Raw genomic sequence first — 16,909 nt, forward strand, 5'->3', positions numbered from 1 at the left:
CCTTCTCCCTCTCCCTCTCCCTCCCTTCTTCCCTCCCTCCCTCTCTCTCTCTCTTTGATATAGGTTCAGGCTGCCCTTGAACTCACTGTATAGCCTGGGCTGGCCTAGAACTTGCAGCAATCCTCCTGCCTCAGCCTCCTGAGTGCTGGGACTAGGAGCATGTGCCACTATGCTTAGCCACAAATTAGATTTTAGAGTAGAACTTATAAACAAAAAATTCAAATGCAAAAGAAGTTATTTAAGACTGTTTTAAATTAGAAAACACTGGTTTTTTTTTTCTTTCAACAACTTTTTGTGAAGGTATGTAATATGTGTCTGATGTTATGTATCTAATACTGGGCATCAGAAGTGGTGCAAGGAAGATAATAAATTAAAATTTTGCCCTTATGGAGCTTACATTTGAATTCTTGAATAATTCGACAGAATTTCTTTTTTCTGACTGCAAAAATACATCAGTGTTGCTATTCTATCTATGCAAATGTTTTCTGTCTTTTCCCAGCATTTTCTTGCAGGGATTTTTAATTATGGATTATAACCATACATTACCATTTATATTCCTTTGTAAGAATACAAATTCCCCAGTTCTGTGTTTTAAAAAGCCAAGCTCTAACAGAATTGAGGGGGTGTGGAGTAGAAAATATGTTTACCTTCTCACCTAGAAAAACTTTCACCATCAGTCCATCTGCTGGTGCCAAAATGGCCGGACCTGAAACAACCATTTTAGGGCTATGGTATGCGCAATAGGGAAGACTTGTAAGGATCTCTCAGGGCAGAGTGCACATTGGGTGGTAACCAGGTTACACTGTGATGGGCTCTTCAAGGTTAAGATTGTGACCCCAAGTCATCCTTTTTATAAAATTGACACTGAGGAAAACAGAAAACAGACAATATCTTAAGAACCATTCAGAGTATGAAATAAAATTTCATCATATATATATATATATATATATATATATATATATATATATATATATGACAATATCACATATGGTTAAATGTGACCTAAGAGTATGCATTGACTTTTAATTAACATTAAAGAAAACTTTTTCATTCACTTTGTACACAGAAGTTAGTGCATTTGTAAATAATCAGAAAGTATGGATCACAAAGAATAATTTTTTCCAATGAATTCTTCATGGCATACATCCTATTCACCCCAAAGATGTCTTCCAATAGGGTCTGCGAACTTTATGGGGTGTGATGGGTACAGCTGGATACTGACCCAGGACTTTACTCTTAAATGACTCTAGTGAAAGTCACCTTTAGGCCATTCAATTAAAATTAATGTTTCAGAGAAAACAACTGTTCAGATTTTGCCACAAGTTTCGAGGCATTCTGATGCTTGACTCACTTTATCTAATCTGTTTCACAGAATAGAAGGGCCAATAAACCCACCTTCATTTTTTTGCTTGATTTCTTTCTCTTTTTCTCTTTTGGAGGAGCAATCCTCTAACATACAAAGAAGTTAATTTTGAAAGCGTAGTGACAAAATGATATGAAAAGTCGTTTAATAGAAAAGCAATGGTTGTTCAGTCAAGTTGAAAGAAGCCTGTATTCTCGAATTTGCATAAAGCTCTGTATATGGTGCTATTTGTTAAAGTAAGTTGAATAAATAGTACTTAAATTACATACAAATGTGTGTTGTTTTGAACTGTTTATGTCAGTAAAGTAAATCTAATGACACAAACATAATAATACCTTAACTGCTCTTATAAGCAGTTTACAATATTTATCGTTTGTGGAGAACAGCTACCGTTATCTGCAATTCAACAGTAATTTTCAATCACAACCTCAAAATAGTTAACGTTAAAAGGAATCAATATGTACCACATTTTACTGCATACCCATGGGCAATAGCTTCCTGTTAATGATCACAACTGCCAACTTATATCTATCACAGTGATTTTTCTCTTCATGAATTAAATGGAGAGAAGTGTGAAATAAACTCTAACATAATACTATGATATTTAAGTATCTCTCGCTTATTTAAATTTTTTTTTACTTTGACTGTGTCATCCATTATTGGGAATTACAACCACCATGTGCTCAGGTTCTGCTATCAATATCACGAGAGAGAGAGAGAGAGAGAGAGAGAGAGAGAGAGAGAGAAATACCAAGCAGGCTAGGACTAGTGCTTTTAACTTTACTCGTCATGTTACTCAGAAAGAAAAAAAAAACTAGCTTCTAAAATTAGTGTCTATAATGTTACTGAAAAGATCAGCCTTATGCCAAATGTGTGTCATTATAGAAAAAAATTTAGTTTGATTTGCTTTTTATACTGTTTAAGATGACACATTGTTAGAGTTGGAATTTATTGTCTGTGAGAGGTGATTAAAACAGCCTAGTGAAGACCAGTGTGTAGTGTCTTGAACATCCCTCATCTGGTTGTTCTTTTTTACAAACTGCTCTTCTAGACCACCACTGAATTCTCTCACTCAAAGTTAAACCATCTGAAAGTTAAATCACAGTCTCTAAATGTATCCTTGACAGAAAAGGCAGAGATCTCGATCTTCTCACTACTGTCACCCATGCATCCTTGCTCTCTGCTGCTCTGACCAAGGTGCCATCATCTGCTTGTTTACACTATCTTTGCTCCAAGCTTGACAGCCCCTTTATGGCATCCAGAGTAATTAAAACTCTTAGATATCTCATTCACTCAGTCAATTGTCAATATATAGTGGGCATCTCCTATTCTAGGCACTGTGATCCTAAATTTTATAATACTATTTTCCATGCTGTTCTCAGTGTAAGTCTGATCAATTTGCTCTTCTTCCAGTAAGACCTAGCTTCATCTATTGACTTACAATTCCTGATGAGGTTCTAAAAGTTTTAGGTTTATCAATAAAGCCAAATAGTTTCTATAATTTAGGTATGAACTCCTCTAAAACATTGATTTTAATGTTACAGGGGAAAAACTTGCATTTAAGGTGAACTTATTTGGCTAAATTTAAATACTAATAAAGAGAAACCCTAAGCAATAAATGATAATCCCTACCAGAAATATACCTTTCATATTCTCTGAATATTTGGGCTTCTACAGCAAAATGTTATAAGATAGGTATTTTGAAAACAATGGAAATGTATTTTTCACTGTTCTAGAGGCTGGGAAGTTCAAGATTAAGGTATCAGCAGATGCGGTGTCTTCTTTCCATGGTGGAAGTTGTACATGCCCTTTTGTTATCTCTTTTACAAGGACATTGATTCCATTCATGAAGGTTGACTTAGTTGATCTAATATTCTCTTAAAGGTCTTACCTCCTAATACTATCATCTTGGGCATTAGGACTTTAATATTTGAATTTGACAGTACATAAACATTCAGTTCATTGCTCATGTGGCCTCTGTTTCTAGTTTTTCAGTTGCTGCTTCCTAGAGAGCTCCCCTTCTCTAAAAGTACAGTATTTATGAAATTTTGCTCTATAGTTTACTCCCTCCACCAATTCTCATATAATCAAACTGATGAAAAGTGTTCCTTTACTTGTGACGTATAGCTTGTAGAAAGTGTTGGTGTTTTACTTTGTGATGGTGCTCACTTCCTGTCATGTTTTCATGCAAAATTTCCAGCTCAAATAATAAAGCTGTCCTCAGCCTTAAGGATATTTTTCTATTTATATGCCTTTATAAATGTACACACACATCACACCCTGAATTCATAACACAGGACTTATGAAAACAGTATAAATATGGGTAAGAGTTTATACCCCAGTCAATTGTCTGACCTTGATCAGACCTCTCTATGCCTCAGTTTCCCTACCTATAGAATGAGGAAATAACTTTACCTACCTTATAAATCATATTATAATTACACAAATAAGTACAATAATGCTTGGCAATTAGTAAGTGTTGTATAAAATATATGAAAGTTATTGGTGCTGTTGCTCTTGTTATTGGTGTGGGAGGAAGAAAGAGTCCTTTGTTCTTATTATTCAACAAAGAGTAAGTATCCTAAGATTGGAGACTTCAACATTTCAAGCTTTCTTTTTCCATCACATGTGCCCACCTTACCAACCCGTACTCTTTCTTTTGTGTATCTCTATGTCATGTTGCTTATCCTCTGTTACTTTGCCTTCCTATAGCTTTTCTTACCTGTTTTCTTCCTGTGCTCTCAGTCTTTCAGACAGTTGGAAAGATCTATCGCTGGCAATGGTAATAGTGAAGCTCTCATTGATTTCATCAAAATCATTTAGCAGATAGAAGGCACCACTATTTCTAGTGATGGATTAGATGGAAAACCATGAATATTAACATGATATAAGGTGCTTAATAGGTTTCTATCTTGGAGCAGATGACTGAAGCTTAAAGGAGACTTGCAAAAAATCTAAACATTCACATGCTTGCATGCATGGCAGCTCCTCAGAATATACCCAATTGTCTCTGATTCTGGAGAGAAGTACACATGATCCCCAAACAAGGTGATACTCTCACAATAGCCCTCAAATGGGGAATTCTAATTCCAATAAAGTACTTGTCCCCTGACCCTCACTTCTCTCCCTCAATCAATATTCTTTCAGTTTCTTATGTTATTTGGTGTGGAAAGCTTCAATTAGCTGATTATCTGTCTTTAACACATGTCTTTTGCTTCTTACAGTGTTTGATTGCCTCCAAACAAAGGAAGCTAATAATCTATTTTTATCAAGGAAGGTGTTTTTTTCTGCAGGAGTCAAAGAGCATCTGAAATGAGCAGGGACTGAGCTCAGCTTGAGGAGAGGGTTAGATGATGCCTTGATGAGTTATCATAGTTTTAAAATCTGCAGATACTGTATTTTGTTTGGGGATATGTTTTAATTGTGACTATTTTTCATTCATTAATTTTATTGGTACATTTTAGGTATAAAATATGATGACATTCATCATTGAGAATTTGTACCTTTACATGATATACCTTGGTTCTTATTTTTTTTCCCCATTCCCCTGCCCTCCCTTCAACCCCTCACCCTTCCCTATTTACAAAGACTTTGTTTCCATTTTTCTCTTTTTTCTTTTCTCTTATTTATTTCTTTCCCTTCTTTCCTTTCCCCTAACCCTCCCACTCACCCTTCCCCTTTGGGCCTTTTCTTTCTATTTCACATTATCTATTATACATTTTGATCCTTATTTACACTTTCAGTGTTTTTTTTTAAGGTTTGTCTATTTAGTATTTGTGGACTTTAAATAAATGAACCTGGCACACTGTGAACTCCATCTCTGGGAAAGTATGTTCCAAAGATGGCTCTAGATCATCCTATTCTCCCTGCCAAACCACCCTCAGTAGTAAAATCTGTGCTTAAACTCACAGAAAGCCCCAGATTAAACAGATCTGTCTGTTTTAAGATTACTGCCCATCTGACTCATTGTTGGCTGAGGGTTTAAGAAAGGTAGTTCATGTGGCCTAAATCCAATTCATACTAAGATTCTTACCAAACATTGAGATATATTGGGAGCTGGTTGTTTCTTCTGAGACACAAAAATACTATCCAAATAGCACAAATGAGAATTAATCTTTTTACCCTACTACTATTATTAGCTAGAGTTTTGAGGGTGTTTACTATGTAATAAGAATGTTTTAAAATACTTTACTTGAATTCTTTTAATCTACACAACCATCCTATGGAGTCCATTATCACTACTATGTGGATTAAAGAAATTTGGGACAAAAAAATGTTTGTCAACCTGCCTGAGGCTAGAAGTTTGTAATAAGCAAAATAAATGTGATACTAAAAATGGTTTGACAATTACATAGTTTTCTAGAGCAGAAAATTTAATTGTTTTACTCTAATACTTTTAAGAGTTTAGAAAATCATAATGTTGAGGAAAATGCAATGAACTGATGAGATGATAATAAAAATAAATTTCTAAGAGCACTGAGAATTGACTGTAGAAGACATAGGAATTTGGATCCCATTCTATTTTTAATATCTCCATCCATTTCCAATATTTCACAACTGTCTTCCTTACACAATTATAAATGAAAGCATATATGCTACTATGTTCCTAAGTTAGATATGCCACCATGCTCAAATAATTAAACTCATTAAAAAATGTGGTTTTTATTCTTATTCTTTGTGAAGGAGCTACGCTTGGACAGTTCCCACCCATCTGTCCCTCTGGATCATCCTTCACCTTTGTCCTACCTTCTTCATTGTTCTCCTCTCTTCTTTACTCTTCTCAGGGTCTTAGAGGGCTAAGATTTGGAAATGGAATTGATGATTACCATTGCCCATGGCTTATTCGCGGGTCTAGCCAATTCGAGGCATTGACTGATGAATGGATGGAAAGAGAATGAGGTTGTGGTTCCCTCCATGACAGGTGGTGTCACTGTTGCATTCCTGGAGACGCCATGGCCTTTCTGAATTGTTTCTCTCCAAATAGCTCTTTTAGGGTTCCACAGCTCTCCCTTCTCTTTATTCCTTTAGACTTGGGGGTATAATAATGCTCCCTAGTCCTCATAATCTCAGAATAATTTCACAAAGCTCCTAACCGCACCTTTATTAAATCAGACTTCTACCATCCTGAACCACCCAATATGAAGGTCATCTATTCCTCCATAGATCCCGATTGAAGTTTCTGTTTAGTATGATTTTACCCATGTAATATTATCTTGGGCTGTATGAAACCATTTTTCTAATTTTTCTTCATTGGAAAGAAACACTATCAAGTTTTTGCTCTTAAGCATATAGTATAATTTCTGTAACTCAGCTGGAATCTGTAAAATTCTGTTTAACAGCAATTCTAAATTGTGAGTAATCTCCATTTTAATGATAGGTAAAAAAAGTAATTATGTGTAATAGAATTAGGTGATGTCATCCCCATCTCTATATATTATTAAAGTCATTGGGATAAAGAAGCTTCTTGATCATGGCTAAAATTTTAGATGCCTAGTGTTGGTTGATCTAATAAATTTTTGCATAGTGAACCCTCAAATAAATTATGCTATGAGAGGTGATATAGATGAGATGACATATCTGTGTACTTTAGCAGTATGTGAACAATTGTAACATTATGAACAGGAATAGATAAAAATTGACAAGAGTTAGAATCTAGATTGATATCTCTTTTCCCTGAGTGTATCAGTTTCCTAAACTCCAAGCTTCAATGCCTGCTGGGATTCAAACCCAAAAGGTCTTATATTTTATGAAATGTTATCTATATTGAAAGAACAAATAGATAATAGACTTTGTACTAGGTGATAGATGTCCCCCTAGTGAAAGGTTTGTGGGATTTTTGGATTTTAGTTTAGTTTAGTTTTGTTTTGTTATTGTTCCTGTTGCTTTTTGAGACAGAGTCTCACCATGTAGTTCAGGCTGGCCTTGAACTCAATATGTTGCCCAGGATGGCCTGGATCTTCCTGTCTCAGCCTCCCAGTGCTGGGATTAGAGGTGTTTGCTACCATGCCTGGCTTTTTAGTGAAAGTCTAAAGGTGCAAGAATTACAGATTGTTATCTTTGAAACTATCTTGTATCTTGAACCAAAAATAAGCTTAATATATCCAGACTTTCTTAAGAGAATTTTATAGAGAGATTGTAAGAAAATGTGAATTTCAAAAATATAATAATGTACTCAAGATATATACACTGGTTATTGCTACAATTAGACTGAGGTGAACAAGAAATTACTCCAAAACTTCGTGGCTTAATATATATTTCTTTAAGTCTTAAGTATATCAGTCAGAAATTTGGTCTAGGCTCAGATTAGTGGTTCTGGTTTCAATTGAATTCATTCCAGTATCTTCAGTGAACAGCAAGGTTGATTGGTAGCTGGCTAGTCTAGGGTCACCTGTGCTAGGAAAGCTCTTCTGTGTCCCACATGGTCTCTCATCTTGTAGGCTTGTTCACATGGTAGCTGGGCAGAATTCCAAAGCAGGTCACAAGGCGGCTCATATTCAAAGGGAAATAAAACAGACCCTATGTGTTAAAGGGAGGAGATTTTAAATCATAGAGCAAAAGGCATGGAAACAGGAAAAGTGAACAATTTTAGCCATTTAGGGATCTACCAAAATGAGATAATAAGGAATTATATTGAATGGGCAAAATGTACCAAATATTGTGCTATGCTTTTTGTGACTAGAGGCAGTATATCAAACTCCACACACTTACAATGTTCTCAGCACATACTTCTCAGAAAAAGGAGAAATTTTATCCCTACCACTACTCTACTCTGGTATATTCTCTCCCTCTCTCCCTCTCTCTCTCTCTCTCTCTCTCCTTCCCCTCCCTCCCTCCATGGCCCCCCCTCCCCCAATTTACACTTTCTTCATATTTTAGGGGCTTTTCTTTACTCTCTCCATATTTGCTCCCTGACTCCCAGACCTGCTCTATTCCTTCTCTGAGTGAGTTTTATTCTTCCCCGGCCTCTCTTATCCTACTTACTGTCTATTTCAGAATCTGGCAGAAACCAAGTCAATGAAGAAAACACTCAGTCATTTGGCAGCAAGAAGAAGCAATTAGATGCCAGCTTCTAAAGGGCTAGAGGACATTTAAACCTCAAGTGCTGGAAATCTTACTGAAATTGTGGACAGAACAGAGAGAGAAGTACTTGAAGGATTATTAGCTAGCCAGAGCTTGGCCCCATTACATTTTTTCCATTGCCTATTATAACAGGGCTTCCATGTTTCTGCTTGAACCAGTGTGAGAAGGGAGATCAATGAGCATCTGTGAGAGAGTTCCTCAGAACTAATGAAAGCTCCTCTCAGTTCTTTACGAATAAGAACTGGAGAAAGTGATTCCCAGAGCATAATGGAACTCCTTAGATGCTGGTGACAATGTAGATAAGTGTTCCAAATTCTAGGGATAATCCACAGTGCTGTTAATGTCTGAATGGTCATTGAGATGCATATTGTAGTTGGAAGCACAAGAGTGGCCATTCATTTCATTCTGTACAGTACTTGGTATTGAACTCTAACTTATAGTAGGCTATTACTCAGACCTCAGTTTTCTATTTTTCATTGTTATTCTTTTAATACAGACCTTGACCCTTAGCCAAGCCAGGATTGTTACTCCACTGAGGGTTCTTCAGACATCATTAACCACAGGAAGAGAACATAACATAGTGGAAACTTGAGATTGAATAACAACCTTGAAATTCAAACTGACATCACACATTATTGTTTGCATTATATACTAAACAGTTATTAGGAACAATTAGCAATTAAAGACTCTTAGGTGCAGTTATATGGTTTTCTATAATATATCCCAAATAGCAGGATAAGTGCTTTGGCTGCAAGCCAGTCATCAAAAAAACCCACAGAAAACTCTAATCTAAAATGTGTGCTTCTTTATGGCCATTGAATGAGAAGCATGTTAATCAAGCAAAGCCACATACGAGGAAGGGAGACATCAGGTATAAACTTTTACTATGAAGCAAATTTCCATTTTATACAAAATCCATGTAGACCCAAAGAAATAAAATTTACATACATATTTTCTCCATTCAGCTTTTATAAATGAGAAACACATAATAAGTAGCGAAAGAGAGAGATCCAGAAATAATTTTAAAGGAGTATATCCTGATTTCAGGACAGAATCAGTATAATCTCTTCCATCTTCTCTTTTTTCATACTTGACGTTGGCACTTGGCATTCATCCTAATTATCCTAAGGCTCTAAATATTCTTTCTGAAGATCAAAGTGATATCATATCATGATCAATCCAATTTTCATGTTAAGTGTACTCTATACATATTGAATTCCTTGAAAATTAAATAGTATATGGGGATTTTTAGTTTGCTCCCAATATTCAGAGAGCCATATTCAAAATCATACTAAATAAATCAAGTTTTGTGCTTTATTATGTAATGTGTTTATTTTATTAACATCAGAGTGCTGGAATCAGTTCATCCTCTATTAATATGTATATATTACTTCTGATTCCAAATAAGACACTGATGGTGAGGTAAGCTGACCTCAATCTCTATTCCACACAATTTTAAAAACATGGTGTAGACTGAAGGGAAGATGTATAGTTTATAGAGAGCTCAGTGTACAACAGTAGGGAAACATATTCAAGTGAGCAAAAAAAAATCAATTATCCACCCACTTTGCTTACTTAAATCTTTGGAGTAAAGTGTAAACAAAGAACTGATCCATACCAATTAGCATGGTTTACATTCTTCTAAGTTTCAAACATACCAATAATTTCTCCATGGTCTGCAAGATAGAACTGAGAAAGGTAGGAGATTCTGTTATGTATTTGGGTATGAATTGAGCCCCATGAACTCTGCATAGCTTCATTGTATCTTAAAGAAAGAGAAACATGGCAATAGGTTTAAAAAAGCAATTAAATTTTCATTGTTATTTAAACATGAATAAACACTATGAATGGAAACTGCTTCAAAGTGTTTTGTGTTTTTTTTTATATCAGGGATCGAACTTGGGTCCTTGAGGATCGAACTCGGGTCCTTGCACTTGCGCAGCCGGCGGTGAAACCACTGAGCTAAATCCCCAGCCCCGGTTTCAAAGTTTTAAAATGAAGCATATGATTATAAATAAAAATATTGAAAGCAATCAAAACATTTATGAATTAATTAACTTCTGGTTATTTGTAGTAAGAATTTACTTGTTTCCCTAATAATAAATAAGCAAATGAAATCATATATAATGGAAAAATAAAATATATAAGCAAGCAGACACATTAAAACTTGATAAAAATACATAAACTATGCCAAATTGAAAATAAGGTTACATAACCATACTTTATTTTTCTAACATGAAGATAGAAAACCTGATGCTCAACAGGAAAATACAGTATGGAAAATAAACCTGAATCCAGGCAAGTGGTAATTTTACATTTAAATTGAAAAGTGGCACTAAATGAGTTTGGAGTTTTTCCAAAATATAAGGATAATGAAATCACTTGTCATTTCTTTATGTCAATAAGGGCTTTCTTATCTGACTATGGATTAGTCTGCATGCTAGATGCCTGCACTTGTAAGATGGGCTTATGAGCCATGGGCTTCCTTTGCACTATGACCCAGATAAACCACTTCTCCCAGGAGCTGAAAGTTTTCTACAGCTGTTGTTTGCTTTCTAATTGAGTGTCTCTTAGTGAGTGAGACACAGAAAGTCTGCTGTACACAGTCTGAGGACAAATTGTATTGTGTGCCTCTCTAGCTGTTGCTAGTGATATGCACTTCCAGCAGATGGAGCTATGGCTTAGTCTGAATTCTCAAAGAAAATTTTAAAAAGATTTAAAAATTTGGAATCTTTTTCAGCAACTTAAAAAATAACCATTGCTGCATGGCAATGGAAAGTAGAAAACTGATTCAAAAATACAGATATGTAGACTAAATACAAGAGTTTATTCCTAAAGCACTTTAATATTCTATGCTTATACAAGGAGTCAAAAGAGGTTTTCTTGCATAAAACTCATATTTTAGACCTCTCTTCAAGGGGAGAAAAAATACTACTTTTAAGAAAAAATAAAATCAAGCACAGTTGCTGGTGTTGTTTCCAAAGAAAGCCAGCTCATTACAAAATCTGATTAGAGGGTATTCATATAATTATTAAAATATTGGTATTTTATATTTTCCATTTGTTTACTGTAAAATATATTTACTTAAATATCTTTTCTCCACCTGACATTTTCTATCTTTATGAGAACTAGAGATATTATTGTATCAGTTATGAGCTTGAAGTACAGCTTCATCTCATTATACACTTCCTATATAAGAAAGCTCCTACTTGTGGCTGATTTCACAAAATATTGTAATGGAGTTAGTTGTCAACCATGCAGTACAATCATCCAATTATAAAAACCGAATTTATATGGAGAGAAAGTGTTCTGGATTGGTGAGTTAGGGGGTGAAAGATGTTCTTCCAGCTAGCCAGGGCTCTTTCTGCAATAGTATCATAGCAGGACATTCAGAAATAGGATGATATTATTTGTATTTTATTAGTTTTTTAAATTATAGGATGTTCTATGAGTATTCCTTTCTGTGATCCCTCATGGCCATTCAAGTATGTGAAACTGGTATTATAACGAACTAAATTCACCAATGTTTTAACAGAGAATATCCAACTATAAGTAAGTGGGAAGGTTTGGCTTATCAGTCACATCTACCACATTTTCAAATGTTTAACTTTATACAGTGGTGGCACAATGAGGTTTCATATCTATTCTATTTGCTATGTGCATGTGGCAGGTAATAATAAAACCAGGCTTGTGGCTGGGAATTTAGCTCAGTGGCACTGGACCTGTCTGGCAAGCCCAAGGCCCTGAGTTTGATTCCAGATACAAAACAAAACAGAAAAATGATAACAACAACAAAAAAAGTCTGGTTTCTGGTGGGCACTTGTAAACATCCTCACATCTGGCAGGACTATCCAAGGATACAAAGTGTTATCAGACTTTTCATCAGAACTAGAAGAGCCCTTGCTTGTGTTTCTAAATGTATATACAGAATCATTTTCGAGATTAAAAGCATAATCAAACAACTATTTCTACTGTTTGATGTCATGATGTAATCATAATCTTTTGTTATTGTGTTTAAGTTATAAATGGTAATGTGTAGTGTGTAATTTTTATTAGAAACTTCAAATACTTTTTTCTGTGCAATAGTAATTATGTATAATATTTTTATTCATTTTATGGTACAATTTAGATATACATAATATGATCATTCATCATACGGAATTTGTACCTGTACATGATATATCTTGATTCTTATTTTTTCCCATTCCCCTCTCCTCCCTTCAACCCTCTTCCCCTCATTTGCAAAAGCTTTGTTTCCACTTTTTCTATTTTTTTCTATTTTTTTCTATTTTTTCTGTTTTCTATTTTTTCTTCTCATTTTTTATTTTCCCTTCCTTCTTTCCTCCCTACCCCCTTCCTAGTTCCCCAAATTCTTTGCACAATATTTAAATATTTTTATGTTAGTTGAAGTTAGGCAAGTGAGGATGGCTGACAACTACTAGCTAAAATTCTATTCTCAGGAAGAAAAAACCCTGAAATTTAGTCCTGATAGATCATATTTTTCTTTAAATTGTAGGTATAAATCTGAATTGTTGTAATATGTAGGTTTGGGTTTTCTTCTAATTTCTCATGGCTAGAAGTATTCTAGTTAGGTACAAAATATATATAATGCTAGTTTAAAAAAATATGCCATAAATAAAATACGAAGAAAACTGGACTTTAAACTCAGACATCAGTTGGATTCTGGACCTTTCTCTTATCAATTATGTAACCTGAGTAAACTGCTTACCATCTCAGAACCTTGGTTTCTTTAACCATAAAGTGGGCAGGTACTTGACCTCACAGGGATGTTTTATGAAGACTGAATAATATAAAGAACCTTCAAAATCATTAACGTGTTTTAGGACATGCTGTGTCGTGGAGCATACCTTCTTTACTAGTGCTGTCTTCCATAAAATGATTTTGTAAATACCCACTGCTTTGGTTTTTATCAGGACCTTTGAGTACTTCTAATCTGGGTTGGAGTTGAGTAGAGGAAACCAGTGACTGGTTTTGCCAAAGCAATAAGAATTCAGTGACTTTCCAAATTATGTAAGTTTTGTTTTCTCCTCAGAAATACAAGCAGAGAGCGTGTAAATGCTTCTTTCAGAAGATTAAAGAGAAGTGAAACAAAATGAAAACAAAATAATTTCCCCCAAAGGATAGCCTAATAACCTCCCATTTGGGGCAAGAGAGGGTAGGAGTTTGTCAAAAAAAAAGAATCCTTGGAGCAAGCAGCACAAGAGAATTTGCCTGCACATCGTTCCTACCATAGAAAATTGGCTCTGAAAAGACCATCCTGTGTTAGTTTTACCTGTGTATTTTCAGTTGTCACTAGTCTACTCAGGGGATCAAAGAAGAAAGCGATTTTCCAGGACCAGTAAGTCTACAGGGGTCTGAAAGTGGGAATCTGCCAACAGAAAATTAAAGTAATAAGGAAAGCCCATTAACAAAGGCTCTTTTTCTTTTAATAAACATAAAAAAGGTGTCCCACCGGCATGGCTTTTTCCAGGTGTTACTGTTCTTAGCAATTTTTAAAAAATTCTCAAAATACAAAATACAAGAGGAAAGAAAGAGTGACATTTCAGCTTTTCTATGTTTTTCTTTTGAGTAGTTTAATATGCTAACTATACCTATAACTTATTCTGTTTACTTTCACCTATAAGTTATAGATTTAAGTTAGTAAAGGTGTCAGTGTGCTGTACATAGGGTCCCATCATTAATTATTCATTTTATAACTTTTGGGTAGCTTTAATGCAAGATAGACCAGATGCTGAGTGTGTTCTTTATAAAAATGCACTGTTAGAAATACTCAGGAATGATTTGGGGGGACCAAGTATATTTTCCTAATCCCCCTCTTTCTTTGGCTGATTATTTTGGCTCATTATTTTAATAATGACATTTGGAAATAATTTAGAAAAATATGTTACGAAATCTACACTCTAAAGTTCATGTCCAGATAAAGTAAACCTACTGAGCAACATTAAGAGATGAGAAGAATACAAATGATATGCTATTCATGAAAAGGAAAAGCAGCAATTTGCATTTCTTCTCTCACTTAGTAGCGAAAATTCTGGTTTCTTATTAATGAAGCTTAAAAAGTACCCAGAAGACAGCAGTAGTGAAGTAACAGATTCATCAAGAGATTTAGCTTCAGTCTGTGAGCTTTACAAACACAGTGGCTCAAATAGCTTGTGTTTGAAGATGATGAAGATAATGAAATAGAAAAAAACATTCCCTTTGTGTAGGGAGCTTACAAGCAAGATAGGTAAATATACCATTAATCATATTATTATTTAAGCACACACAGAGTCATTGCTCAATTATCACTGCTAATGAAGAGGAGTGATAGTGAGGGTAATCCAACATGGCAGCTAGAATAATTTATATCGGAGTCAAAAGGACTTTTTGTACTTACATTTGAATATAATTGTGTCTCATATTCTGGGACTCCTAGCTGAGTGCCCAGCGGACAGGAGAGTTCTCACAAATGCACTCGCTCATTGTTCCCTTGCAGAAGCAAAGGCAGCACCGTGCTCATGCCTGGAAAATGCTCCGCGGCTCAGGCTCAGCCATCTACCCCAGTGCCTGGCAAAATTATTAATCATCGCATAGGCCTGCATTGGTGCGTCGGGCTGGGGATCGCAGGAATGGAAGGGGAAACAGATTTCACCTGTCTGATGTTTGTGCGTCTCTAAATCATGGCTGGATAAGTAAAAGATAATGACATGCAGTGGAAAACATTTTAATGAGAATAAAGGAAATGCATGAGAAATCACAAGAGTAGTGCTGGACAGTTCGCTAATACAGCTGCTTCATGAAAAATGTATGATATTACTTTATATACTTGAGGCCAAGTGCCCATGCCCATGCTTGACTTATTTCAGCAGTACCTGCTGTTTAATAGAATAAAAGATGTATTTTTGCATTTCTTCAAATTGTTGTATTTCTTACCTTTAGCTTGATGACTGGGGTAGATGTAGTTTTCAAAGCAGGGAGGGGAGCGTGGCTGGGAGTTCCAGCAGGTGCTTTAAGGAGATGGCAAACACTTCAGGGTCAGTGTGGTGTTAGAAATAGTTCTGTAGTACGAAAGCTGGGTAGGTCTTGCAATCCTGCTGTGATCAGACGGTGTGTGAGTGCTGGCATCATTTTATTATGGAAAAAATGAGATTTGGGGAGGAAGAGTACATAGGAATGTATATTCATACCCACTATATTGCTTAGGGATGGTTTTCTTTATTTTTATGCTAAGAACCTTTTTTTGAGGGGAACCTTACTGAAAAATTATCAACATGTTGTTTAGGACAATTTCAAATTCTTCCAGATATAATTGAGAAATCATGAGTTAGTGGATAAAGTTGTTAATCAAATGAGAATAACAATGGGATAAATTATCCACATTTCAATAGTTGCTCAAAAAATGATATGTGTAGATTGATGAGTTCCAAACAAAGTGTAAGTACTATATTCAATAAATATCAGAATTCTAGAAACAGATGTTAAAGATGAAGCTTGGAAAATATGACTTGTGACTTCAATATATTTAATATTTAATGGAGAAGCTGGTCATGGTAGTATATGCCTGTAATCCCAGCACTCTTTTTATAATATTTTTCCTTATTTTTACTGTGTATTTTAGACACTTATAAGCCACATGAAGCTCAAGGCTGTGTATTCAGAATAAGAAAACTGTCTTGTGTCAGCTTTGCATATTTGATATAATAGGTAAATTTCTTATATATTTAACTGCATGTAAAATATTTATTGAGCTAAAATCATGAGTGTTTTAAGCTATGAGAAAGTAACCAAATGATAATCATCATAAAGAAATGCTTAAGAGCTGACTAATCACAGAACAGTGAAACAGCCATTTTTACTGTCATAAATCTTTCTTTTTAAAAACTCACCAGAGTAAGTAGAACTGAGTCAATAGATTTTTTGTGATAGTCATGTCTGTTAGTTGTAATTATAAGAAAGGGAACCCTAATAGCTATGCAAATATAGTTATCTATTAGATCTGATAAAGAGTAGTCCATAAATAATGGCTTCAGGCATACTTGGATCTAATTGCTGAAAGAATATTGCCACGGGACTTCTGTCCCTTTCTTGGATCTCCTTTCCTCTTGCCTAGCATTTGTTCAGACCCTTTTCTTTCCTATATTGACAAGTAGAACATCATAAACTTCAAGCTTACGTCCTAGATTTCTATTCTGTGAAAAAGAAAGTTGGCGGAGTGCCCATTTTCAATAGTTGCACCAATATCTGGGCTGACAATGATTCTGATGGAACTGTCTTGTATCATAAGCATTTCCTAAGTCAATTTCTACAGCCAGGATAAATGAGACATGGTGATTGGCCAGGTCTCGGTCACGTTTTTAACAAGAATGGTCAACTCCCATAGGAAATGTAAAATGCTTATAAGAGAATTTAGTTTGTTGGGCGATCAAAATGGCAGGTATTTAAGAGAATCTTGTGCAAAGTACTTAG

At 35.2% G+C, this 16,909-nt stretch overlaps 1 protein-coding gene and 1 long non-coding RNA gene across 19 annotated transcripts in view; one reads left to right on the forward strand and one right to left on the reverse strand.

The window, feature by feature from the left end:
* Tenm3 (teneurin transmembrane protein 3) overlaps window positions 1–16,909 on the forward strand; it is a 2,554,979-nt gene that overhangs the window by 1,060,175 nt on the left and 1,477,895 nt on the right. The gene's annotated exons all lie outside the window — the stretch shown is intronic.
* LOC147826736 (uncharacterized) overlaps window positions 1–16,909 on the reverse strand; it is a 54,565-nt gene that overhangs the window by 14,708 nt on the left and 22,948 nt on the right. The gene's annotated exons all lie outside the window — the stretch shown is intronic.

Source organism: Heterocephalus glaber, unplaced genomic scaffold (genome assembly GCF_053883595.1).
Source record: "Heterocephalus glaber isolate CG9 unplaced genomic scaffold, H.glaber_assembly_v1.0 deba00001461, whole genome shotgun sequence".
Lineage (NCBI taxonomy): Eukaryota > Metazoa > Chordata > Mammalia > Rodentia > Bathyergidae > Heterocephalus > Heterocephalus glaber.